General features: G+C 46.1%; 1 long non-coding RNA gene across 1 annotated transcript; it reads left to right on the forward strand.

The window, feature by feature from the left end:
• The first annotated feature begins 20,685 nt into the window (after positions 1–20,685).
• Positions 20,686–24,876, forward strand: LOC118251652 (uncharacterized). The gene is made up of 6 exons (XR_004779894.2): positions 20,686–20,992; positions 22,344–22,479; positions 23,679–24,044; positions 24,176–24,262; positions 24,385–24,439; positions 24,789–24,876. It is a non-coding gene; the product is annotated as an uncharacterized LOC118251652 (long non-coding RNA).
• Positions 24,877–25,901: the final 1,025 nt, after the last annotated feature.

The following is a 25,901-nucleotide window of genomic DNA, read 5'->3' on the forward strand; positions in this document are numbered from 1 at the left end:
GATATTTAGTCTTTCCAAGATTCCCAGTCTGAGCAACTACTTTTGAAGTAAAAGTGAAGGTCTTGAATTAGTGCAACAATCAGATAAGCGGACTGTCTTGCTGTGTAAATGATGCAGTTTATAACCCAGTTGTGCATTTCAGAGCTGACTACAGGGGAGTCATCCATCAGTAGCAATTTGTACAACACTTCAAAATCCATTTAAATCAAAGAATTCAGAGTCAGAGCTCCTCCTGTGCAGTGATCTGATAGAACAGATTGAATTTCATTTGTGCAGGTGATTATAACAGCTTTTTATGTCAAAAAGTTGAAATGCTAAAACTAATTTTTCATAATGTGTCTTTCAGAAAAGGAAACAAAATCAGGTGACAGGTAAAATTATATATACTTAAATGAGCTGCTAATCCTTTCTGCTCAGAGTCGGGGTTAGAAAATTCAGTAAGGAATCAAATAGATGTCAAATCCGTTTCTTTCAGAAGCAACCTTTGGTAGAATACTACCAAGTGATGATTTCTGAAAAAGCAGTTTGCATATAGGAGTTCTCCTAGTGAAGGAAACAGCCAAGCTCAAATGCAGGGGGCACAAAGCAGAAGGAGCAGAGGGAGGCTGTGTAAGTGGGAAAAAGCAGCTAGTATTAGGTGCTTGCATTGGGTGTCGGACCTAATATTACTCTGTGGGGTGGGGAAGGGGGAAGGAAAGGTTGGAAATTCCTGGCCAAAGAAACCAAGTTGGGGAAGCTGAGGAGGAAGATTCGACTAATTGGTTGTGAGGTCAGACTGTGACTAGGTCTGGGGACTAGGAGAGAATTAGGCTCGTGATGAGGAGCTGCAGAAAATTAGAATGAAGTATTGAGAAAGATGAGGTTCGTGCAAGAGGCAAGAGATGTCAGAGCAGTAATAGTCAGGACTAAACAGCAGGAGAAGCAGAAAGGTCTGTCACTGTCTATATGGGCTTCCCTCCAGGACATGGAGCTGCCTCTGAGTTTCCCAGGTCTCACCTTGCCTTTCTTGCTGGTGTCTGCCAGCAGAATTGGAAGCAGTAGAATCCCTCATGGAAGTGTATCTTTGTCTAGTATTAACTACATGCCCAACATATGTATATAACATATATTAAAATAAGTATTTATTTAAATTTCTTAGTGGAAGAATTCAGAAAGAGAGTTAGGGAAACTTACGTACCTGCTGACTGGGACAAGAAATTTTCCTTTCTTTGGAGAAGAGTCAAAAATATTTTTGGTTTTCTTAGCTACTGTGAGATCTTCTTCCAGCTATAGTGAAGAAAGCTTTATGAAAGATAGGCAAAAGCTTGGGTAATACTTATATCTAATATTTCTGGGGTGCGTTTTATTAAAAAAAAAAAAAAGACAAAATGAAAACATCCACCTGTGAATTATGCATGCACTTCCATGGTTGCATTCTGTTCTTGTTCCCAGCCTGGCCTATCAATGAACAAACACAACATTCAGCAAAGTTGAGACTTGCACCTGTGACCTCTCCTTCCTCTTGTACAGATGGGGTATTATAAAAACATGATCATTACTGTGATTATCACTGCTGCCAAATTGTAGCAACACTGGCGGTTTACATGGGGTCTACAGTGTACTTGTGCTTGCTGCTGAGACTTTTCAATAAGGGGCTGAACCTGACAGCCGTCATTGGCATCCATCTTACATTCCAATACGTTCCTACACTGCAATAAGCTAGACAGAAAATGTTTTGTCAGCCCAAGTTTATGCCTGCAGCTCTAGGTACTGAACCATTTAACTGCTTGCAAACGTCAGCAGTTCTAGCTTATCTATTACAATGCTTCGCTGCATTTCAAACCGCTGTCACGAAGTATGAAAATACTTTTTTCCTATGCGAGGTAGGCCAGCTGTGCATTGGTCAAAGCAATGCTATTTTCTCACTCTTTAAAATGCTTGCTGTCATAGGTGAGTCATAAAAGTGAGTTGGTCCAAGCGTTCTGATTATATGCGATGTATTAATTAGTATTCATGGTTTTCTTAGCATTTCTGCAGCCTGAAAATGGAGATGCATGAATTTCAGTTCAGCTGTCAGTCAAGCAAATTCTCTCATGCTGATGTAATGGTAAACGTGTGCAATATATCAAAACATTTGGAAAGCAATTTTTAAAAGTCTGAGTTCAATTCTTGCACAGCAGTAGAGAAGCTGGGTGAAAGTATATGTGCATTAGGTCACTTGGAGATTGTGGAAATGGACATGTTTACGCTGCAGTCTGCTCTATACCCTGTTACACAGGTCTGTAGAAGGGCACAGGGACACCTGAGCAAGATAGGGAAAGAGAGGGGTCTCTCCTTAGGGGAATGTCAAACCAGACCTAAGCGTTGAATGGTAGGTGACAAGAAGTGAGCAGCCAGCACTCAACAGGGCAGCTCTGGGGGAACAGCTTCTAAGGAACCAAAGCAAAAACCACTGAGAAGCAAAGCATCAGCTCAGGGGTACAGCCAAATCTTCACAGTCCAGTTCAGTTCTCTCCCAGCTTGAGGGATGGTTTGACCTGGATCCCAAAATCTCTCTCCATAGGCCTATCCCAAGGCTGGCTTTCAGCACTCTCCAATGGGTTGTGGGTAGGACTCTGATCTGGCAGCACAGAGCTTCTTAGGTGGAGTTTGCAGCTTACATAGAGCTCGGTACTGCCATGGGCATCAGAGCTAGGTGATGTGAAGCTAGCCCAGAAAGCTGCTGCAGGATGAAAGTGCCTCATGAAACCAGCCCTGTCCCGGCAGTGAGGGAGGTTGCTGTGCCCAGTTCAGAAAGTTCTGTATATTTCTTTATCTGTCCAAATGAACAGTGCTGATTCAGGGTGGTCCTGAGAGATCTTGCAGGTGAGTGTAAAGAGCTGTGAATGAGCATAATGATGCTAATGGGTTTTGTCACTTTGCTCTTGCCCTGGAGAAATGATGTGGAATGGAAGTGCAGTGTAAATTTTCCTGGAGGTGACGCAGAGCTCATTCACCTGACTGCAGCAGCAGCTCAGTTTGAGCTTTATGTGTCAGGGTGTTTTCTTTTGCATTCAAATCTTGCATTTATTACAGGTATTGCATGCAGTGGGAGTCATTCCTCTTTTTCAATTACTATAGTATTTTTGCTCTTATTCACTCTATTTAATCTTTTCTCCCTCAATTTCTTGTGTCTTTTTGTTTGGCTTCTGTATAAAAAGGAACCTGGGAGCTCCCAAAACAGTTTTTAGATAAGGGAAAACACAGAAGCTTGTTTTCCAGTAGAACTAGGCTGGACAGGATGATGAAACACCACTAAGAGGCAGGTTTAGTCAAACTGAGCTCTTGTGAAAAAGATACCTGCATAAAGAATTTTCTACACGATAGAAGAATATAGGTTTTAATTGATATTTTTGCATGTGGAGCAATGTAGTTTATTTTTGGATCCAAGTTAGTAAAGCTTTTGGTGTCCATATCCTTAAGTCAATGAACTGAGAACCTGGAAACTGGAGCTGCTCTCAGACTTGGCTGCTGTCACTGCATGTGGTTGTGGGAAGACTTGTCCCACCTAGGAGTTTTTATAGCTGATTTCTCTATCTGTACCATGGGTTTGATGTTACTTCCTACATCTCTGTTCTGTGTATAAATCCAAATCTAAGTGTACAGATTTGGATAGAGGTGACAGTCTAAGCTAGAAGTTCCACAGGCTACTTAAAATAAATTGCATTCCTATGCTGTCTCCGTGCTAGGATATTCAAAAGCAGTTAATGTGTATAAATAATGAGCCCTGCTAACAACAATGAAGAATATATGGTATGTTGACTCTTGCTCCTAGAACAGAGGTATTCTACTGGGGAAGGGAAGCAGGGTAGAAATGAGGCTTTACTGCCGCCTCCTGACAGAAGGGTCAGAATCCAGACCAGCCTGGTCTGATCCTTAGTAGGAATTTCGCATTAGCTTTGAGGTTCCGCATGCCTCCCTCTTTACACCTGAAACGTGATTTAAGTGTTGCTAGAAAGTACCTGCATAGCAAATTACTGTTCACTAGTTACTGTCATCTCAAGCAAACAATCTGGCAGCTGACTTCTAAATATGAGTCGATCCTATTTTACTCTCCTTGACTAGTGTTTCAGGATTGCTCTATCAAAGATGTTATCTGAGCATTCTGTATTCTTATAACTTAAAGTTGGGTACCAGGATGGGAGATTTGATCTTGCCTAAGCTCCTAGACTCCCTTGGCTAGGTATGTATTCTCCTTAGCTCACCCAGAGGAAAACAGAGCCGCACAGGGCTTTATATACTACAATTACGCATAGACTTTGTGTTCAGTTTGCCTGAGGACAATTCAGTTTTCATCTCTTACTGTGCAAGCTCAAAATAAAAATAACAGTTCTGAATACCCGGGCTTCTATTGCAAAGTTACTGAGTGAAGGGCTGTCATGTTACATTAAGAGCACCATTATGGCAACTGCTTACTTCATATAGTATATTTGCCAGTCTGTCTCCCGTGTAATCGTGAGGAATGCATTGACTTAAGAATATCTGTGGATTAATAAGTTGTGAAAAAGTCTGGAAGACAGCTGAAAGTCCCTGCCATGATTGATAGCGGGGAGAAATACGCCAGAGCAATCAGAAAGGTAGTGTCTTTTCATAATGTATTCCAAAAGGTATGGACCAGTATCCCAAGAATTCTCCAAATTACTCTAAAAATTGGCACAGTTAGTAACACTTGCTAGTGCTTAAGCCTATGTTAATAGACTTAGTCCAGGTGAATAGCAGTGTATGGTGTTGCCTAGAGCGCATTGCTGTGCTTTGCTGTAGAAAAAATGGAGTAAATAGCTGTTTGGGCTTGCTGTGGTCATTAAATACTGATGTGCTTGGGAGTATTCCATGTCTGTCTATTATGACAACTCTTTAGAAGTCATCGTCTACAAAATATGTATTCCTTGGTTCTTGTATGGAGTAAAGCACTTCAGCTCTGTCCAAAGCCCTGAAGTCTACTTATATTCTGCTCTGGCTAGATAAAACCCAACCAAATAATCTTTTCAGCGGACTTAAGCAGTTTAGAATTGCATCAGGAAAAAGAACACCAGCTGCTTATCTTGTGTACATAAATCAGTGCCAAGGTGCTCAGTCACATACTTGTCCTGTTGAAACCTGGTGGCAGCCACATTGCTTCTTCTTTGGGATTTTGTCTTTAAAAAATCTTCTATTTCTTCCTTTCTGCCTTAACTCATTTTCTATCTTCTCAAATCATCTTACTTCTTCATAAGTCATCTTACGGCCAAAGATTTCATTTTTATTTGTCTCTTCCTCCTGTCACCAGCTGGCATTTCCATTTGTTAAAGGATTTTAAGAAGGGTTGGTTGTGTTCTTCTGGCGAAGATAGAGATACAAGAAGGACACGGAGGTGCTTCAGAGTCCAGAGAAGGGTGACAAAGCTGGTGAGGGGTCTGGAGGACAAGTCTTACGAGGAGCGGCTGAGGGAGCTGGGATTGTTCAGCCTGGAGAAGAGGAGGCTCAGGAGCGACCTTATCGCACTCTATAGGTACCTTAAAGGAGGCTGTAGTGAGGTGGGGGTTGGTCTATTCTCCCACGTGCCTGGTGACAGGACGAGGGGGAATGGGCTAAAGTTGCGCCAGGGGAGGTTTAGGTTGGATATTAGGAAGAACTTCTTTACGGAAAGGGTTGTTAGGCATTGGAATGGGCTGCCCAGGGAAGTGGTTGAGTCACCATCCCTGGAGGTCTTTAAAAGATGTTTAGATGTAGAACTTAGTGATGTGGTTTAGTGGAGGACTTGTTAGTGTTAGGGCAGAGGTTGGACTAGGTGATCTTGGAGGTCTCTTCCAACCTAGACGATTCTGTGATTCTGTGATAGGGTTTTGCCAAAGATTGATTTAATTAAGTAAATTATGCAGAGCTGTCTGGATATCTCTTGGGGAAGACTACTTATTTTTACTCCTCTTTTGTCTTGGGTAAAGCAGAGTTGCAGAGATATTGTGTTTTGCCCTGTATCTTGTGGTAGGTCAGTGGCAGATGAGCAAGTGAGAGCCAGGATCTTCTTTGGTCCAGCAATGCACAGGAAGTTCGAAACAGGGATAATATGGGGGGCTATTGCAGTGTGCAGTTAAGCTGTGAAATTCCTGACTGTGGGATTCCATGTGCCAAAGATTTCCATGAACTTATTTGTAGAAGTGACCTTCATCCTATATAGGCACCACCAAATAGTTCGAAACCGGTAAGTCACTGAGCTGCAGTCTGTGAAGGAGCGGCTACCTTCCCGCTTGTGCCTGCCTCCTTCTGCATCTAGCTTGGCCGTTGGGACAGGCAGGATACCAGGGCCAGGGGAGAGTTTAGATCCAGTATGGCTGGATCTAGTATCTCCTCAGCTAGAAGGTGAGAAATAAATGAGTTTGTAAATGGAGCTACCTGGCTCCAGTGACCGCCCCTTGCAAAAAGGGCCGAGATGCTTCATCAGGTCAGTGTCACACAGCATAAGTGCCTGTTGTTCAGGCAGTACTGGCTCTGTGGGCAAACAGCAGGCTGCTGTTCTGCCTGCTGGTAGTCTGGCACCTCTTGTGAACACTAAATTAAATTTTAAAGTGAAAAAGTGCTGAACTATTGCCAAGAAGTTATGAGGCTGGGAAAGGTACATGAGGCTTGGGAGGAAGCTGCACAAAAAGAGCACTAAGTGAGGGATTCTTCTGGACAAGGTCTGTGCGCTGAGCCAGAAGTAACTGCGCTGAACTGGAACATGTTAAATGATTGATAGGAGATGTAGGCTGTCTCCAAGCAGCACAGAGGCCTCGGAGACTGGTAAATAATGAATATAGCTCTACTGCTGTTAGTGCTGTGACTCATGGCTAGCTGTCTGTTGTAACCACCTGGTGTAGGGCCAGAGGAGGACTGGACATTCTCCTAAACATGGACCACAAGAAAAAACAGCCGCGTTTTAAGCTCTCACTGCTGTCTGATCAGCCTTCATCTACCTGAATATGAAAGATACCAACAGCACTTAATGGTAGAGGTAGCCTGAGAAGGGAGGACATAGGACATTCTCTGGTGTTTGGCAATAGAGGGTCTGGACACAAAAGTTGTTTTTCTTCCTTGGCTTTACCAGAAAGTAGGGAAACAGGAAGGCGACAGCTGCCATGAAGCTCTCCAGACGCATCTCACACATCTGTCAGCAGGTGCCAAGGGCTTCCCCCTGCACAAAAGTCTGGGAAAGAGCTGGGACAGAGCCCCTCTGCTAAGGGAAAGCCCCGTGAAGCAGCTGGGTATCTGAATCAGTGATGTGCGGATCAGTAGTGGCACTGGCAAAAACCTGGTGCTTTGTTCCGCCCATTTGACCAAGCCCAAAATAGTCAAAAGTGAAGCCCTCAGTTTTCTCCCCCAGCACTGATGTTTCGAAAACAGGAGCCACGTGTGCCGGACGTTGCCAGCGCTGATGTTACTGTCAGAGTCCGTGCCAGTTCTACTGCACAGGGCTAGGGGCAGCGCAGAGCTTCTTAACGGCATGTGTAAAAACAGCCTTTGTGGTAGCAAGAGAAAGGTGTTGCAGGGAACAGGTTGCTGTGTCCCCCCAGTCGTGCACCAGTCTCTGTTCTTTGCTTGCCTGTTTCTGTCTGGCTGTCTTTGCTCCCACATGAGCGTGGCAAACAAATGCAGGTCTGTAGCTGTGATTTTGCCTCAGATGTATAAGGCTTGTTACTGATGTGAGAAGAAAGTAAAGAATACTACCTTAGTCTAATGGTTGTAAGGTTGCACTGAGAGACCAGGCTGAAAACAGTCAGACAGGAGCCGCAAAACTGCATGACTTTATTTCTTCTATAGGTGCCTTTGCATTTTTCTGTTTCACTGAAGTTGCTGTGTAAACAAGTAACTCCTAGATTTTACTCCGTAGTAAGCAGTACAACAGCAAAGAGCACCAAAATTCAGGAAATAGCCTCTTCTTTTACTGCATACTAGAGAAGAAGTATTTAGGATTATGTGGCTGTTTGGCAGGCAGTGTGCAGTACTGTGTAATGAGGTTAGGCTTGGTTCCATTAATGACTTCTGAGTCATTGGCATACGTTGATTAACATTCATACCTCACAGTAATACCATAGCTAAGACTGTAGAAGGGAATGGTGGGACAGGGCAGGAGAAAAGAGACTGGAGAAGTAGAGAAGGAAGAAGGACAAGGACTGAGTGAACTCAAGCAAGAAAAAACAATCAAGGGAAAAAAAATGCCAGGCAGCACACCTCCTGTTAGAGGGGTGTTCCTTGAACACCTCTTAGGACTGCATTTAATGCAATTGTGATGGGAGGGTCTCTGAAGTCTTGGCAGATTTTTTTTTTTCTAGTGCAGAAAACTTGCCAAGTGAAAGAAAATTCCCTGAAGTCCAAAGTCAGTAACAGGCAGGTGCAGCTGTAGCTGCTGCATCTTAATTGCTGAGATAGACTAAATCCTTCTTTCGGTAATTGGACTACTCTCAATTTCAAGTACTTCATCATCTTCCACGGGCTGTTTTGCCTGTTTCATTGATGGAGAATCTGGCAGCTGATGAGTGTAAGGTCACAGTTTAATGTTACATGAACTGAGCTGTTCTCAAGCCATTTAAACCTACTGCACCTTTCCCAGCCTGCCCAAGGCTTGCTGCCCTACCTTCTCCCTCCCAGTGTCAAGTCTACCTTTCTGTTTTTGTGAATGTTACCTGACTGCCCAGGGCTGATACCAATCAGCTGCTTCTGTGAGATTTGTGACATATTTGTACCTGTCCTGTGTGGTCTGTAGGGGTGGGGTTGTGGGTTTTGTTTGTTTGGTTGGTTTGTTTTAAAGTGCTTTATTAAAAGCACTATATTCTGCTGTCGTATTTTCCTTTTTTTTTTTTTTTTTATCCAGAATAATGTATTGATGGTATTGAGACCAGCAAGCAGGCAAACACTTCGAACCAACATCCTGCCTTGGTTTTCACACCCCAAACTGCTCCATGTTTCTAACAGTCCCTCATCACTGTAAATATTTTTCTCTGGCACATAACTCAGTGCCTTTGGTAAAGTGGATATCTCCTTGTTTAATTCTACTTTATTCTGCAAGAAATTTTCCTTTCTGTTTACAGAGTTGAAAATCAAAATCCTTTAAGGTCTTCGGGAAACTGGATCATTCCCTAGATGAGCCTCCAGTATTTTCTGCTTAGACCATTTCAGAGTGTTTGTTGCATGTTAGTTGTCTGTCTCTTCTCGAGTGAATTTAATGACTGTAATGTGCTCCCTAATTTGCTTTTAGACCTTCAGATAAGCAGTCTTACGCTTTATGAATTCCGCCTTTGACGTGTCCTTCTGGTAATGCTCCTTGGGCTCACTAGCCTAACACTGCCTACAGTCTTGCAGAATAACTCATCTCTGCTTTCATGCTTTCTGTTGTACTGCCTTTGTGTCTAGAAGCCACATCTGTGATCTTGGATGTATTTGTTGTAAGAAAAAGGGCATGTTCTTCAGAGCTAGCAGTCTAAATAAATGAGGTGGTTGACAGATGAGAATGAAAAGGAGGCACCAGCAGCCTGTGTGACTTGCTTGACTTTACATGACTGGTGAGAAAAGTCCCACACGCAGGGCTTGTGACAAAGCTGGGAAAAAGCTGTCTGGGTTCCTGTCTCTGGCACATCTTCTAGACTAGGCAGTCTCCCAGAGTATCAGGTAGTTGAACCTTATAAATACTAACAGTGCAGTGTGGCTATAAATCAAAATGGTGCAAACATTTGTCAGACCATGAAAAATTACCAGGAATAACTATATAATCTGTAGAGCCTTTGTATCTTAAAATGGGTTTGCTAGGGATTTACTCTACCTTCTGTCAAAGGTAGCAAAGGTTGAGAAACCATGAAAATACCAGCAGTGATACAGCTACTTTTGTAAAGTACAAGATCATTCCCAGAGGGAGTGGTTGCTGGAAAGCCAGCATTAAAGTTCCAGGAAGATGCCTGTGGCTGTGAAATAACAGTAGCAGCATGGCTGCTCCAGAGACAGGCTAATTGATAGGGTCTCAGCAAAAATGCTCTTTGGCTGAAGTAGAAAACACTTGGATCATCCTCTTCAGATGTCCACCTCTGCAGGGCAAGAGCAGGACTGAACAAGCACAGCTGGGAAAGGCGAAATTTGCAGAAAGATGGAAAACATTGCTCTAGAAAGAGGAATCTGAAGAAGATTCCCAGCTTCTTTCCCTTTGCCCAGTTTATACACATGGTTCAAAGTCTTTGCTTTATTAGTTTCTTTAAAGTCAAATAGAAACTTTAGATACTGTGTTTGTGTTATTTACCTAGTTTCCTACTCTGAAATATACTTTAAGATCATCTGCTGAAAAGATTAATTTCCAAGATAAGCTTTTTTTATTATTTTATTTTTTTATTTTTTACAATACTGACAAAGACAGCAGGCGTCTGGTAAGGAATTGTCAATGAAATTATGAGGATATCATTCAGCAGGGTTTGTTAGTGCATTAAAACACAATGCCTATATTAAATGTAGTAAAAAAAAAAAGGTGTTCTGTTACCATCCCATCGATTTGGTGTGCTATAAACCAGATTTAACACCGAACTCCCATCTCATTTCTGCCATTGAAGGGCCCTGTGCTACAAATACACATCTACTGCAAGTTTTCTTGTGGAGGAAGACAGGGATATATTTGTATTTGCAGGATGTTTATGTAAGGTACTGCTGCCAGAAACATCTGAGCTGGTGCATAGGTAGGTCATTGGCAGGGTGTCTTGCAAAGCGTTCACAAACAATTACTTATCCAAGGCTGCAATAAAAGCAGTTGGGACGAGAGTATATTTTGCACTGGATTTAAGGTGGTGTTTACCTTGATACCGCAATAAGAGGGGATGTGCTTAGTGCAAGTTGCAAGGGTGCACTCTTGTGGCTAAGAGGTGATACGCAGGGTATATAGGTGGAGTTGAAGTCGCCTTCTGTTAGGAAATTGAATACTTTCACAGAAATAAGCAGAAGAGAAATTAGCTCTGCCAGAAAAAAAAACCACTGCAGTATCACTATATTGTATTAGTTCCCAGGTTGTGGGAGCTTTGCTTTGCTCTGCTGGAGGGTGCATTTGTAGTCCTGTTTCTCTGAAGTTAAGGCCAGATGCTGTTTGGCATGCCTCGCTGTTTGCTCCCCTTGTCAGCTATCCATAGCTGCATCCCAGACAGCTGTTTCTCTCTGTGTCTTATAGCGGGGGAGCTGTCAAAGAGCAAATATCAGTGGAGACACAGCCAGCTGTCTCCCCGAGGCATGCTGCATGCTTAGTGAGCCTTGCAAACCATGAAGCTCTGTCTCTGCTGCCTTTTTTCTGCAAACAATAGAAAAACGCCACAGTTGAAGCTGCACATGATTGTCTCCTACCCCTGCCTTATGATACTTCCAAGGTTTACTGCCAGGAGAGGATGGCATGGAAAGGGGCTGGTGACCAATGCACCTATGAAATATTAATGGTGACTACTGAGCAGCAAAATCAGAGCTAGGGAAAAACAATGGAACCAAAACCAAAGCAAACAAAACACATAACAACAACAAAAAAACAAGCTCATGTCGGAGAAGTTGCCAAGAACCGCTGCAAGTTGGTTCAGTCGTCTTTTTTGTTTTCTTTGTTCCTCTTCTGTAACTCACAGGAGATCGTGTGCTTCTTTCCCACTGATGCATCTGCCTTGTGTGTTCAGAATGATTCTTTTTTAACTGTTTGCTGGTGTGTGATTTAGCATGAGTCTCCCATCCCATTCCTGCCATTGAAGGGCCCTGTGCTACAAATACACATCTACTACAGGACAGGGATGTTTGCAGGATGTTTATGTAAGGTAGTGCTGCTAAAAACATTTGAGCTGGTGCATAGGTAGGTCATTGGCAGGGTGTTTTCCAAACACTTCTGACCATGTTTTGCAAAAGAAAGAGTAGTCAATTGACTAAACCAGTGAGTAATGTAAAAGGTTAATACCAAATAAGTGTAAAGAGTATTGCAGCAATCTGCCAAGCAGTTGGCTTGATTATACCTATGACAGATGGATCCCAGGTACCAATGCCAGTATCTGATGTATGGAGGAAAACAATCTGTTAACACTGCCTGTGCTTGTCATACAATCTCATTCTGAAGATAAGTGGCTCTGCCCAGCTCCCAAGAGACCCAAAGCTACCCTCACAGGGTTACTTTGAGCAGAACTTCCCAGCATAATCAGGAAGCATCATCTGAAAGTGATGATGGAGACACAGGTTTGATCAAGACAGATTTGAATGGTTTCCAGGATTCGTACTTGAAAATAGGGAAAAAATGAAACAAATAAAATATTAAAAGCAGGAAAAATTAATGACTGTCATTGCTTCTCCAAACTGTACATTTTTCCCCTGTGAAAATGTGTCAGTTGAATCAAATGGAGTAGATTAGCTTCGGAACACTGATATGAACATATTTTCCTTTTACAACAATAAATTGCAGCTATTGCCAATGGATCTGCGCTGGAAGCTGTATGTCAGACTGTCTGTGCTGCACTCAGATGGTGAAACTCTTCACCACAGCTCTGGGTGGCTGTCACACAGAATTAATTCCCTGGTCCATACAAGTCTGAGCCAAAGCAAATACTGGCAAACAGATGAAGACCATCTGACCCACAGGAAGAAAATATATATTTCTAGATGCTTTTTCAAAATATAAAAGATGTTATAGGTTTAAAGAAGAGTGAAATGATCAGGGGACTTCTAATCCCATGCTGGAAATATCATGTGTTTTTCCCAACATGTTGAACAGGAAAATTGATGTGATTTAAATAAACACAAATAGTTGTCTAGAAATAGTACACTTTGCTTGAACTTTAGAGTTCAGTTTAATTCAGAATGCATTACCTGAACTAACACATCACTTTGGGAGGACAAAAACCAGCCCTTTCCATGGCAACTCATAAGGAATTGTCTTCGAAGGTCCAGATTTTCAGTCTCCTCTGGACGAATACAGACCCATAGTAGCTGCAGTGATGTAATGAGAAAACAAGGTAAACCTGGAGCAGTCACGGATTTGTCATGGACTTGCTGAGATACCTGGCAAAGAACATAGTGTTTCCCAGTCTTAAAGCCACCTTGGTATCTTAAAAATATTAAGAAGTATTCTCTCCACTCCTTTCCAAAAAGGTTGTCAGATTGTTTTCCTTTTTGTACTCACATCTTACAAATTTTCAGAATATGTCAAATTTCCAGAGCAAACATGATATCCATTTAATGAGCCAGCTAAATCTGCTCTGAGCCCATGTCTCCCACTGAGGTGGGCGTCCCTCCTGCTTTCAAGGCTGGGGTCAGCCCTCTGGGAGTTACTGGCTGAGAGACTGTCCCAGTCTGTGGCAGCCTCAGCTGCGGTCAGCAGATGATTTTCTTGGAAATATGTTCCTCTCACGCCATCTCCTGGTCAGCTCTTTGGGATTAACTGTACTTGGGGCTGAGAGATCCTCCTCCTCCTAACCCTTCCCTGGACTGCTCCCCACAGGAGTTGAATCGAGGTGATTAGATGTCCTTTTTGGTGAGATTATTACTGTGCTCTTTCTTTCTTGGTCCTGCTGCTTTCCTCTGGCTTTTGATGAACAGCGAACATGCTGACAGCACTTCCTTAGGCATAAATGTGTTGAAGAAAGTTGTTTGTATTAAGCATTATCTGCTCCTAACTGTACAGGTCATACTGTGAGCTCCATGTGGATACTTAGATATCTTTCTTGAGGTAGGCTTTGTTGTAAAGGGTGACAAACATTCACATCAAGGAGTTTAGCAAGGTACCTTCTCCGTAATTGCTACCACAGAAGTACTGTGTAGCTTCCTGTGACTCAGCTGTCAGATGCTGCCTGTTGGATTAGACTGGTGCCTAGAGACATTTTGAGCTGCTGGGGGAGAAGGGTTGAAAGTATGGAGGGGTTCTGATCTTACCACTGGGGACTCAAGAGCAGTGAGCCCGTAACTGGATTGAAACATCAAAAGCAGCGCCAGAGATCTTGCTTATCAGTAACAGACTGGAGCAGTGAGAAACTAAAAACAAACTAACAACACCTTCTCCTAATCCACCCTCTTCTACATCCTCCCCTGAAGCAGTGCAGGGGAACGGGGGAATGGGGGCTGCAGGCAGTCCCTAACGCTTCATCTCCGCCTGTCCTTCTCGGTCCCTTCCTGCCCCTGCTCCCCGCGGGGTCCCTCCCACGGGATGCCGTCCTTCCCGAACTGAGCCTGCAGGGGCTGCCCACAGGCAGCAGCTCTTCAAGAACTGCTCCCACATGGCTCCGTAACATGGGATCTATCCCTAAGGAATGGATTCCTCCAGCATGGGGCCTGCACAGTGGCAGCTCCTGCTGCATCACCTGCCCCTGTGTGGGCTCCTCTCCACGGGCTGCAGCTCCACCTGGACTCTGATCCTGTAGGGGCTCTCCGTGGGCTGCAGCCTCCTTCAGGTTAGAGATGTGTCCTCCACCACAGGCTGCACCACATGGACACCTCCATAGGCTGCAAGGTGGAGATTTGCTTTGCTGTGGTACCCCACGGGCTGCAGGGGGACAGCCTGCTCCACCAGGGGCCTCCCCATGGGCTGCAGGGAACTTCTGCTCTGGTGCCTGGAGCCCTCCTGCTGCACTGCCCTTGGGGGCTGCAGGGCTGGGTCTCTACATTTTCTCACTCCTCTCCCCCAGCTGCTGCTGTGCAGCAGTTTTTTCCTTTCTTAAATCTGCTCTCACGGAAGCTCATCCCATATCGCTTGTTGGCTCAGATCAGCAACAGGTCCATTTCTGGAGCTGGCTCTGCTCTGACATGGGGCAGCTGCTGGGCTCTGCTCACAGAGGCCACCCTGCAGCCCTCCTGCTACCGAAACCTTGCCATGTAAACCTAATACAGCATTTCAACATTGGATGCACTGAATTGCTTTTTTACATTTCTAGTGACAACATAAGCAGCAGACAGTAATGAGCAGATGAAAAGTTCTATTTAGGTCAAGAAGAATTCACTGCCTAGCTCCCATGATAGGCTATAAGCATGCGATGATTACTTTTGGTATCAAAAATATTTGTAGCTCCTCTGGTGTATACGTGGCACCCAGCATTATTGCCTGGTGCGTGGCTGACTGCCGTTAACTTCCAGATGAGACCAAGCAGTTGCATTTTGAGCTGTGAAGTTCTCATGTGATGTGCAGGCATCAGGTAAGGCTGATAGCCTTCAAAATGGTTATCTGCAGCTGCTAGAAAACCTGTGTCTCCAGAAAGTACCAAATACGTTGAATCAGAATTGGACTCACAAAGGAGATTTGTGGATAAGTGAGTCTGAAGTCCAAGCATTTGTTTCATAGGAAGTTAACAAAGCTTTTAAGAGTCTTTGCAGTTATCAGTTTGTGTTTGTTTTTTTTTTTTTTCCTTTTTTTTTTTTCTTTCTTGGAACCAATGCCCAAAGCTCTAACGCCCTGAAAAATGTGTGCGGGCTTGTCTTCCACACAGTCTTTCCCCTGAAGCAGGGCAGGGAGAGGCTGACTCGAGAGATTTGTTTCTCCTGGATGTGCAGTGAAGACAGACGTTCAGCGAGGTTTTGTGTGGCTACTGAGAATGTTTTTAATCAGTCCTAGAAAAGATGACAAGAACCTGATAATGTAGCTATCACTGCACCCTTTAAACAAGAATGAAGTTCTCCGCTGCTCCTGTAGCACCTGGGCAATGCCGCTGAGACAGAGCAGGGACATAAGAGCTGGTGATTTTATAAGCAAATAGTCTCTCAGAAATCTGCCAGTTCCTGGAAGAGTTAACTCATTTAGAATGCTTTTTGTGAGACACATTGATGACATGGATGTGTTCACAGCAGCTGTGGATGCTGCAGTAACAATGAGTGGAGGCAGTTTATCAGCACATCAGTTCTTTTCCTGGTATAAAAAGGAGCTTTAATTGGACTAATGATGATGGTCTCGATCTAATGTTGAAGCTATCTGGCTATCACAAAATTATCTTTCAGTGAGCTCATCTGTTTTGCAAGGAAGAAACTCATAATCTCCTAGGATGGAAGATATGCTGGCTATTTATAGTCACTGATTTTATTTGTAAGGAATATCTTGACTTCACAAGTGCAGTGCCACTAATCTCCCTAGTAAAGCATTTATCTTAATGTAAAGGGAGTTGTTTGCTATGGAGGCAGCCCCATGCTTAAAAGGGCCATTGAACAAATCTGCAGCGCTGCCTCTCATTTGCCTGTAGAAGCAGGCGGTGAATCTGTGTGTCCTGAATGCAGAGCAGCCTGAGTGCCAGCCTGCTCTCTGAAAACGAGACAGTGAAACCGAGAAGACAATGCTCCTACGAACATGGCTGTGACTAGCTAAGGTGAACACAAGTGCTGGAGCAGCTAGGAGAGCGCTGCAGCCAGCTGGCTGCCGGAGGCAGGGTTCATCCTGCCCAGCTCAAGAGCAGGCTGCTCTTACTGCAGAAAGGGCAGGGGCAGAGGTCACTTCTCACGTGTTTCCCGTCTGGTTCCAAACTAGCTAGTCTGGGGTTAGCTGTTGGTATTAAGTGGTTTGGTTTTGCTTTCGGCACCTGCTCCCACAGGATGGAAGGACCTTCCTGGTTATGTTTGTGGGGATTGCTGAGGACCATGGAGCTAGCTGGAGACATCTCCCAGGGAGCAAACCTGCTGGCAGCTGGGGCAAATGCGCCGTTAGTGAATCAGAAAGCAGAGGTGGCAGAGGACTAGAGCAAAGAGGGCTCTGCAGAAAGGGATCACAGCACCTGTGTTGCTGCTATCTGGCTCTTGGCTTCCTGCCTCGCAGCTGCAGTGTCCCTCAGCTGTCAGCAAGCTCTTGGGCTGCTGAAGGCCCTGAAAGGATAATGTGACCCTTAGCTTGACTTTATTTTTCCTCCTTGAAGTATGCAGGAATAGAGAGGGGAGCAACACTCCCTTTTATGTGCTCTCTTTGCTTGCTTTCAGCCTGCTGTGCTGAGGCCTTCCCTTTCCGCCCGTGGGCTCGGTGATTGCACAAAGATAAGCAGATGGGTGCACAAGGTACGTACATGTTAAGCTCTGACCATGTCAGTTGAAAAGGCCAGATGTAATAGTGTTTCTTTAAAGCATAATCCTTCATGTCATATCGCACTTGGTTGTCATAGAAACCGTGACATCACCAAGATTTACAGCTCTGATCCAGCAAAACAGTAGGACATTTGCTTTTAATATAAAGTATGTGCTTAAATCCTAGTTATTTCTGTGGCACTGGTTGTGCACCTTAGACCAAAGCCTACACTTCAGTTTTTTTCCTAGATGAGAGTGATGTGGCCCTGTAGAACCCTCTGGCTGCTTTAGTTAAGTTGAAATCTGCCTGCATGTGTCACAGTCATCAAAATTACAAATTCAGGACTGGTCTAAAGATAGTACAAATACAGGATTTTTTTTTAAGAGAATATGTTGGAAATTGAATGCTTGATTAGATTGCATCCCTGTCTCTGCTTCTGCAATCTGAAAAAGTATTACAGAATCACAGAATCACCTAGGTTGGAAGAGACCTCCAAGATCACCCAGTCCAACCTCTGACCTCACACTAACAAGTCCTCCACAAAAACCATATCACTAAGGAATTCTAATCACTTAGAATAATCTGAGTTATTTTCATAACTACCTCCAATACTTAGGACATTGGATATTTTTTAGTTTTATTGATTGTATGAAGAGAATACCAATCAGAAAACTCTAGAAAATGTGGAAATTTGGTTGTAATTTCAGTTTGACACAAGCACTCATGCTTGCAAGTTAAATAACTTCTGATGTAGCTCACGGGGTATTTTGCGCTTTTCTTTAGAGGCTCATTTTCTGGATTGTTTAAGAATTGCTATTATTATCTTAAGGTATGTTTTATCACTCAAAGTAGCTGAGAAAAGTATGAAAACATTCTTGTGTCTTCAAGAAAATAAACACAAACTGAAGACAGTTTGTGCCAAGGAGACATGCTGTTCTGCACATCTTCGATAGGTGAAGGTGGCAATAACCCCACAGTGAGGTCGTGTGTTTGTGACTGCTTCTGCCAGCAGCAAAGCACAAAGATCCCAAAGGCATAGGCTTTTGTGGAAAAAAGCAGGTTAATAAATGTGGCTGAGTCACAACTCACTTCCAATTCAGAGGATGCTTGTAGACAAATCTCTGCTATTTACTGAGCTCCATCAGCTGCTAAATCACTGTGTGCTTCTAAAAGGTCCTCTTACCATAAGCTACATTTTTGTGAATGAAAAAGGGACTTGGAGATGTTTCTGGCTTATCTCCTTGCCTGGAGAGGAAGCTCTAAGCCTTTGTAGAACTATGGGAGGGTAAACCAGTAAGTGTGCTGTTGACTTTGCTGATTCCAGAGTACCTGGACAAAAAGACAATCTTACCTCTAAAAATGTCACTGAGTAGCGTGGTTGATGTGAAGAATGAGTATTTATGGTCAGCTGGCTTGGCTTATGAGGCCAAGAGTCACACGGAGGGATAATTCCCCAGGTTAGTTGTTTGGGCTAGAATTACTGCATAAATTTCCTTAATTTAAGCCCCGATCAGCCATCAAGAAGCTGAGGAAGAGCCAGGCAAAGGGCAGAGCAAACCACTTCTCTCTCTTACTTGGGGGACTCGGGGTCATTTTGGACATAACGCACCTGGGTTTAAGACCCGTGCAGGGTTCCAGCACAATCCCTGCAGTGCATTTTAGGCATCGGACACAATAGCACTGAGTGTCCTGAAGGCTCCAAAGCAATCTCAGATTACCGACACAGCCGCTGCCGCCCTGCACGAGCATCTCTTGGTGTGGCCTGGGCACTGCTGGCCCTGCGGGGCGCTTCGGGCTGCCTGCTGCGGGCAATGCGGGGCGCTGGGTGGCGGTGTCAGCTCGCTGCAGAGCACCCGGGCTGCCTGCACAGCCAGCAGCAATCCTCGCCAAGCCCAGGCCTTGCCAGGGCTGCTCATGCTGTCAGAAGCTCGTCAGAAATTGAAACCGGGTTACTTAGTGGTGTGGTGAGATTCACTTTTGGATGCGTCTGGCCAGAGCAGGTTTCTAAGCAGGCTCTAATGGACACTTCTTGGCTACAGCTCGCCTTGTCCTGCTTGCCTTGCCACCCTGAAGCCGCAGCCTTTTCCTTCGGCCTTCCCCATCCGGCCCACCTCCGTCCCCCCTTGCTGGCCGCTCTCGGGCAGCTCTGGCACACTATGCAGTTGCTTCCCGGGGATTTCGTCTCCTACATCACTGCACCAGGAAGTTTGGGCCAGCATTCAGGTCGTGTTTTCTCCTTCCCAGTTTATCTTTCTTGCTTAAATCCCCAGTTGCCTCTCTGTATCAATGCTAAATAATTCCGGTCTTTACTTAGCGCTCACAGTGCTTGGAAGCCAGAACACAAATGCAGGACTGTGCGTTACATACGCTTTTAGTAACGATCCAGTCATGTGCTAGTGTGGGGAGGGGATGATAAAGATCCTTCAGCTCCAGCCCTTTTGCTCTCCTCCTGTCCCCGTGGGAATTAGTGTATCTCTGTTTAACTATCCTTTAGCTGCAGTGTTCGTGCGAGGCTGGTTCTTTGAGCCAGATAGCTCTTTCTCAGACACTTAGGGGCATGTTAAGACTCTTGTCTAGAGAAGAAAATCGTCCTGGTGAGCGTATTGCCCCACTGCATTCTTGTAGGTGTCCTACAAATGCTGTGCTGTGTCAAGGTTGTTCTGTGCTGTGCCTGCAGCTAAGGTGAGTGCAAGCCAGATCTAGGATTGGAGCGTGTAAAAGAGGATCTTTGTCCACAGCCGAGGAGCTAGCTCTGGTGTTTAGCCCCTGTAAGTCACCCTTCACAGGTCTGTCCTCCAAGTCCCGTCCCTTGCTCTGATTCTTGTTGATTTTCTGCTGAGATCACAGTGCGGTGTTCCAGGTACAGATTTGTCTCCGTGTTTATCAAGGAGCTTTCCTTTCCTTATGCCGTGGTACTGACAAGCACCACCTGATGTTATACCGACCTTGCTCTTACTGCCTCTTGAACGCGTTGGCCTGTTTAAACTGTATTTAATACAAACATAGAATTAAAAACAAAAAATTACATTCCACAAACTTTCTAAAACTCAGTGACTGACTAGAGGAGAGAAGCCACTCCCCACCTGGGAAATAGCAGTAGGCCCTTGGTCTTACCCTGTCCACAAACCAGAGCTCAACTGCATGAACAAGATATTAGCCAAAAACATGGGACTCCCTTTGGGAGCACTTTTTGATGGGAGAAACTGGCACCGTACGTGGTTTTTAGGGTCCTTATTAGGGTTCGGCTCAGTGTTCCGGTTAGAGTGGTGCCCTGGGAGGCCTCTAGGGCATCTCAGAGGATACTGAGGGTCACTGCGAGGTTTTCTGGGGGAGCTGCAGGGCGCTGGGCCTCCGTGGTAGACCTGCGGAGGACCTGGAGAGCAGGGGAGCACTACGGGAGGCCTCCATGCGCCCGGGGGCGCACCAGGGAGCCCTGCGAGGCTCCAGAGGGCGCGAGCTTCCAGGGATTGTCCTTATTGGGGCTCTAGGGCCGGGTGGGAGTCCGGGGCATGCTGGGACGTGTAGTTCTTGGTCACTGGGCTTCCGGGCGGCCATGTTGGTGCCCAGGGCTCGCCGGGAAATGTAGTTCTCGGGCACTGGGCTCCCGGGTGGCCATGTTGGTTCCCAGGGAAGGCCGGGGGGAGCGCTCCTCGGGCCGTGAGCTCTCGGGTGACCGCGATAAGAGCTAGGGGAGAATGTGAGGCCTCACGAGGCCTCCCAGGGCCTCCCGGTACCGCCTGTCCCTTCCCAAACGGCCCCCCCAGGTCCCACAGCTTGCTCTGGGGGTACCCGCGAGGCCTCCCAGCCCCTTCCTGTGCGCCCCGTGGCGGACTGCAGGGCTCTCAGTGCCCTACAGGTGCTGCAGAGTCCTCCGCAGACCTCACAGTTCTCTCCACTGAGCTCCAGCACCCCCTAAAAGCTTCACCAGGCACTCAGCGCACACTCGGGGACCCACAGTGCAGAAAGAGGCTTCCCACCGTGAGCGAGTGCTTCCTGCAGGCCTCGCAGGACACTCAGGTGAGCTCTGGGGTACCCCAAAGACCTCCTAGTACACACAAGAGGCTACCAACACTCCTCCACTCCATCCAAGAACCTTGCAGGTCTACAGTGGAACCTCTAGAATGGCCATGGAGGAACCTAGAGGGCCCTGGGAGGATTATAGGAGTCACTGGAACACACTGGGGAGCCCTGTGCAGTCTCTAGGGAGCATTACAGAACACAATGGGGAGGGAAGGGGTCAGGGGCTGAGAGAGATGCAAGGGCTGCATTTCTACACTGGGAGACACTGGGAGCCGCTAGGGAGACCCAGGGGGGCTCTACTGCTCTCTAAAGTGCACTGGAAGGTAATAGGATGTATTGAGAGGACACAGGAGTGTACTGGAGGGTCATGGGAGGCCTGAGGCCTGCACTGGGAGGCCTCTCGGGCATCCTAGAGGACACTGGGGGGGGTCACTGGGAGGCTTTCTGGGGGAGCTAGAGGGTGCTGGGTGTCCCTGGTAGACCTGCAGAGGATCTAGAGTGCAGGAGAAGACTACAGGAGGCCTGCAGTGTGCGCAAGAGTGCACTAGAGAGCCCTGTGAGGCCTCCAAAGGCCACGAGATTCCAGGAAGAGCCCTTATTTTGCCTCTAGGGTGCAAGAGGAGGCTCATAGGGCATCCTAGAGTGCCCTGGGAGGCCTCTGGGGCATCCTAGAGGAAACTGTGGGTCACTGGGAGGCTTTCCGAGGGATCTGGATGGCACTGGGTGGCCCTAGTAGAACTGCGGAGGATCTACGGTACAGGTAGGGTTTGGGTTAGCGTTAGGGTTTGGGTTAGGTTCAAGGTTAGTGTCAGGGTTAGTTTTAGGATTAGAGTTAGCTTTGCAGGGTTAGCTCCACAGGGTTAGCTCCGGATGTTTAGGGTTAGGTGTAGTTTTAGGGCTAGGGTTGCCTTAGGATTAGGGTTAGGGTTGTTAGCGTTTGGAGAGAGAGAAGGCGCAGAGTCCTGTTGTGTGTGGGGTTGCGTAAGGGTTCCCAGGGGGAGTTCAGGTCTACCCTAAGGCTAACCCTAATTGTGACCCTAACAGAACAGGTATGTCGCCAATTTCTCCCATCAAAAATTGCTCCCAGCGGAAGCATCTGCCTTGGGGTCAGATGAGTGGCTGAGGTAAAGGAGCAGATGAGAGTGACTGTCTTAGGGATGCTGTGGCTTTTGCTGCTGCGGTTGCTTTCTCTTCTGTTTACCAGGTGCTACAGGCAGGGTGGGCTGTGATAGTCTTTAGAATAGGAGCAAGGCAGGTCACTTGAATGCTGCATGGGTCCTGAGAAGGGTGTTGTAGAGGAAAAAGGTTGTCTGGCATGGCAGTGTCTGATGGCAGTTGTATTCCGTAGGTGAAGAGGTTCCTGAAGCCCCATCCTGTGTAGCCTGAGTGTGCCATGTTGAGGATGAAGCGTGCTTTCCAGCAGTCCCCAAAGCCCAGCTCGAGCTGAAATGCTTTGTCTGTGTTTGAGTTGGGGTTGTGCCTTGGTGAGTGTGGGGGTAGTTTTTAAGTCGGTGCAGCAGAAGGCCAGGTTTCAGTGTCCTGTAGTGTTTTGACCCATCAGCATAGCCTTTTGGTTTTCAGATAGCCTACTCAAGTGCCTGATTTCTCCTGCGAGTCATGTTATTACATTGAATTGATTTTTTTTGGCGTGTAATCTGTTATGCTCCTAGATTATTTTTGCCTATGTAAAGAAAGGTTTGAGCTAATTCCAGTTGAAATAGTTTTAGTTACTTGCTTGGTCATATTGTCCTTTCAACACTCAGAGGTAAGGCAAAAGCACGGGAATTGCTGCTTCTAGAAACAGCACAGTTCTCTGTGCTGCGCTTTGCATAGTGTTGAGCTAAGCCAGATAAAAACAAACGAAAACACAGCTGCTACTCCTCCTGCTGTCTTTCTCCCTTCTTGTGCTTTGCCCCTCCCCTTTCCCAGGTGATTGGGGTGGATGCCAGGTAGGGCCTAATGGTGTATGAGTCACAGGTGTCCCATCAGAGAGCTCTTTCTGCCTGAGCTGCTCTTTGGGGTAAGTGCTTTGTCTTCCTATCAGCCAGTTGTAGGATTCTTCAGGTGGGTCAGAGTCTATGGGCTGATGCGTTTCCACGTTAAGAGAGGTAAGCACGTCTTTTTGAGGTAACAACTAGTCGGATGTTTTAGAGTAAAGCAATCTATATAACAGTGGGTGCCTTTATTGCATACATCTCTTCTTCAGGGGAGTAATTTTTACAGCATGCTTATTGGTAGGAAGATGATGTTACTTTGCGTGTATGTTCTGTGGTTCTAGGTCCCTTGTGATTTTTGCAGAATTACGGGGCTTACTGTGAATGTGACCTTATGCCTTCACCTGTGTGTCAAATATTATTAAAGTTACAACCTTGGTGGTAAAGTGATGGAGAAGGGTTTAGGGGAAATGTATCATCCAAGTTCCCTGTGCCAGTATGTATCTGAAAACAGCAGCCGTAGGCACGTAAGGTGTAGTCTTTTTCAGGGTTAGGGACAGTTTGTTATATTTTTGGACCTTTTTCCTGCTGTTTTGCTGGCTGTAGTGTCTTTAGACCTTGTAGCCTTCTAGATTTTAAGTGCTTGGAATTCCCTTAACAGAGGGATATTTAGCAAAGGTTGCCGGCTAACTTGTTTTTGTGACGTGGTGGGATAAGCTTCTGTTTTTGGCTTATGTTTTAATCTCTAGGTATATCAAGCCATTTGCATAACTCTCCGGAGGATTCACAAAGAGCTTCAGTATGCACCGCAAGGGGCTTGACCGCATAGGCGCAGTATTACCGAGAGACTGAGCAGGGTCACCTTTTTCAGCTGTAAAGGATAAGTCTGTGATCACCCCTGTTGGGGCTGCTGTGCATTCATGGCCTGTTGGCATTTGTGGACCTGAGGGTTTTTTTGTTTGTTTGTTTTTTTCTGGCTCTGGTCTCTGTGCTTTGGTCCTCTGCAAGGAGCCATACTGTTTGCGTGTTCGTCACGGACGTGACCGTCTCTTTTTGTTTCTTGTAGCCCAGGTCATAGGCACGGGCTAAGCTGGGAATTTGAACGAGGCACAAGGGTGAGTGGATGGTGGTGTGGGCCATGAGTTGGTCGGTTGGTTTTGTTAGTCTGTTTTGCCTGTCGGGCAGGCTTGGCAAGCACCTTGAGACAGCATTGTGCATCTCCTGCCATGTTCCTGTGTCACGCCAGACGTCAGCAGTTCCAGTTCCTGAAATGCTGGAGATGCTCCAAGTGCAAGAGGAGCAGGGAGCGTGATGCATCTCTTTGGGACGTTAGGTGAGCGAAGCGGTGGTACTGGGTTGGGGCTTGGCTGTTGGGGTAGGGGAGGAAAGAAGAGGAGTAGGTATAGACTGGTCTGTGGATTGTCACGTTTGTCTGTTCTTTCTCCTTGGTCTGAGCCACGTGACCTTGGCTCGGCATGGTGAATGGAAGCGCTAAACCTCGATCAGGAAGGTGAGTAGAGAAGAGTTGGAAAACGGGCATGGGTTTCAGGTTGGTAGTCTATCGGCCCCCCTCTGGGTGACTCCTCTTTTCAGGGGATGAAGAAGAAACTGTCAACATCCTAGCTGGCCTCTGTGGTCCATGCTGAGGATGGGTTGTGACCCCTGAGAATTAAATCAAAGGGCAAATACTGTGTGTGGGGGATGGTTGGCAGGGGGAGGCGGGGAGTGGTCTAGTGGTTGTCTATCTGACTTCAGTAGCAGAGCAGGGCAGTTGACTACCGTTCTGCTTCTGAGGAGGGTGTTACATTGGAAGAAGTTTGGCTGGCGTGCCAGTGCCTGATGGCACTCTGTTTCTGCAGGTGAAGAGGAGCCTTGTGCCTGAAGCAATGTCCTGGCTAGCCTTTGTGTTCCTTGTTGAGGATGGAACCTGCCTCCCAGCGTTTCCAAGCTAAGATGGGGGGCAAATGCTATGTTTGGGTCAGGGTTGTGAATGGGCACGCAGGGCAAGGGTGTATGCTTTGAAGTCGTTGCAGTGGATGGGGCCTCTCAGGATTGGTCACGGTCAGGCAGAGAGGGGGCGTGGGGGGGGTCTGTCAGGTACAGCATGAGCATGTATGTGCCAGGCAGGGCAGTTCCAGCTTGGTGTCTGTGCTGTACGATAGTCTTCATTTCCTGTTGCTCTTGGTGCTCAGCAAGCCCTGCAGAAGCCATCCTGAGGGTATTGAACACTTCACCTCATGGGAATAACACCAGTTGAGCGCTGCTTGTCTTGCAGTGGGAGCTTGAAGAGCTCATTTCTTTTGTGCGTGTAATTTTTTTGTATCATAAATGTTTCCTGATATGGAATATCATATCCATCATATGTTACGCATGTCCTCGGGTCTTGTTATCCTCATTGCTTTTTGCATTGGACTGACTAGAGAGGCAGCTTGGTAGCCAAGCCAAAGGTTCTAAATGCTTGTTTCTTCATCACAAGGCTGATCAAGCGCTTCTTGTCTTGCAGTTGCAGCTTAAAGCACAGATCCGTTTCAGGTCTTGTGCATCATGTTCGGTTTCAGATGGTATCCGTTTCCTTCCTTGCCATTGCGGAAGTCATGTGGGCCACATCAGGAGCTCTTCCTTGAGTATTCATTGTCCAAGGGTTCTCTTACAGGGTTTGCACTCCATTCTTCCAGTCTCTTGTCATAAAACTGGGCTTTTTATGCCTCCATCATCTCAGTTTTGGCGGTCGCTTTCAGTCACAAGTCATGGCATTTGAGTATCTCTGGGAGAGCATCTGTGCTGACTTGCTGTCGCCGTAGGGCTTCCTTCTGGGAGTCATTCTTCTGGCACCTGGTGTTCTCCTGTGTTTTGTTCGTAATGTTTGTAGCGTGCCTGTGTGTGTGTGTGTTTGGCCTGGAACTGTCCTGCCTGGCACTTAGTGATGATAGCTAATGTGGCGGTCCAAAGACGTCTGGTCTGTCTCTGGGCAG

The sequence above is a fragment of the Cygnus atratus genome, chromosome 11 (assembly GCF_013377495.2).
Source record: "Cygnus atratus isolate AKBS03 ecotype Queensland, Australia chromosome 11, CAtr_DNAZoo_HiC_assembly, whole genome shotgun sequence".
Classification (NCBI taxonomy): Eukaryota; Metazoa; Chordata; class Aves; order Anseriformes; family Anatidae; genus Cygnus; species Cygnus atratus.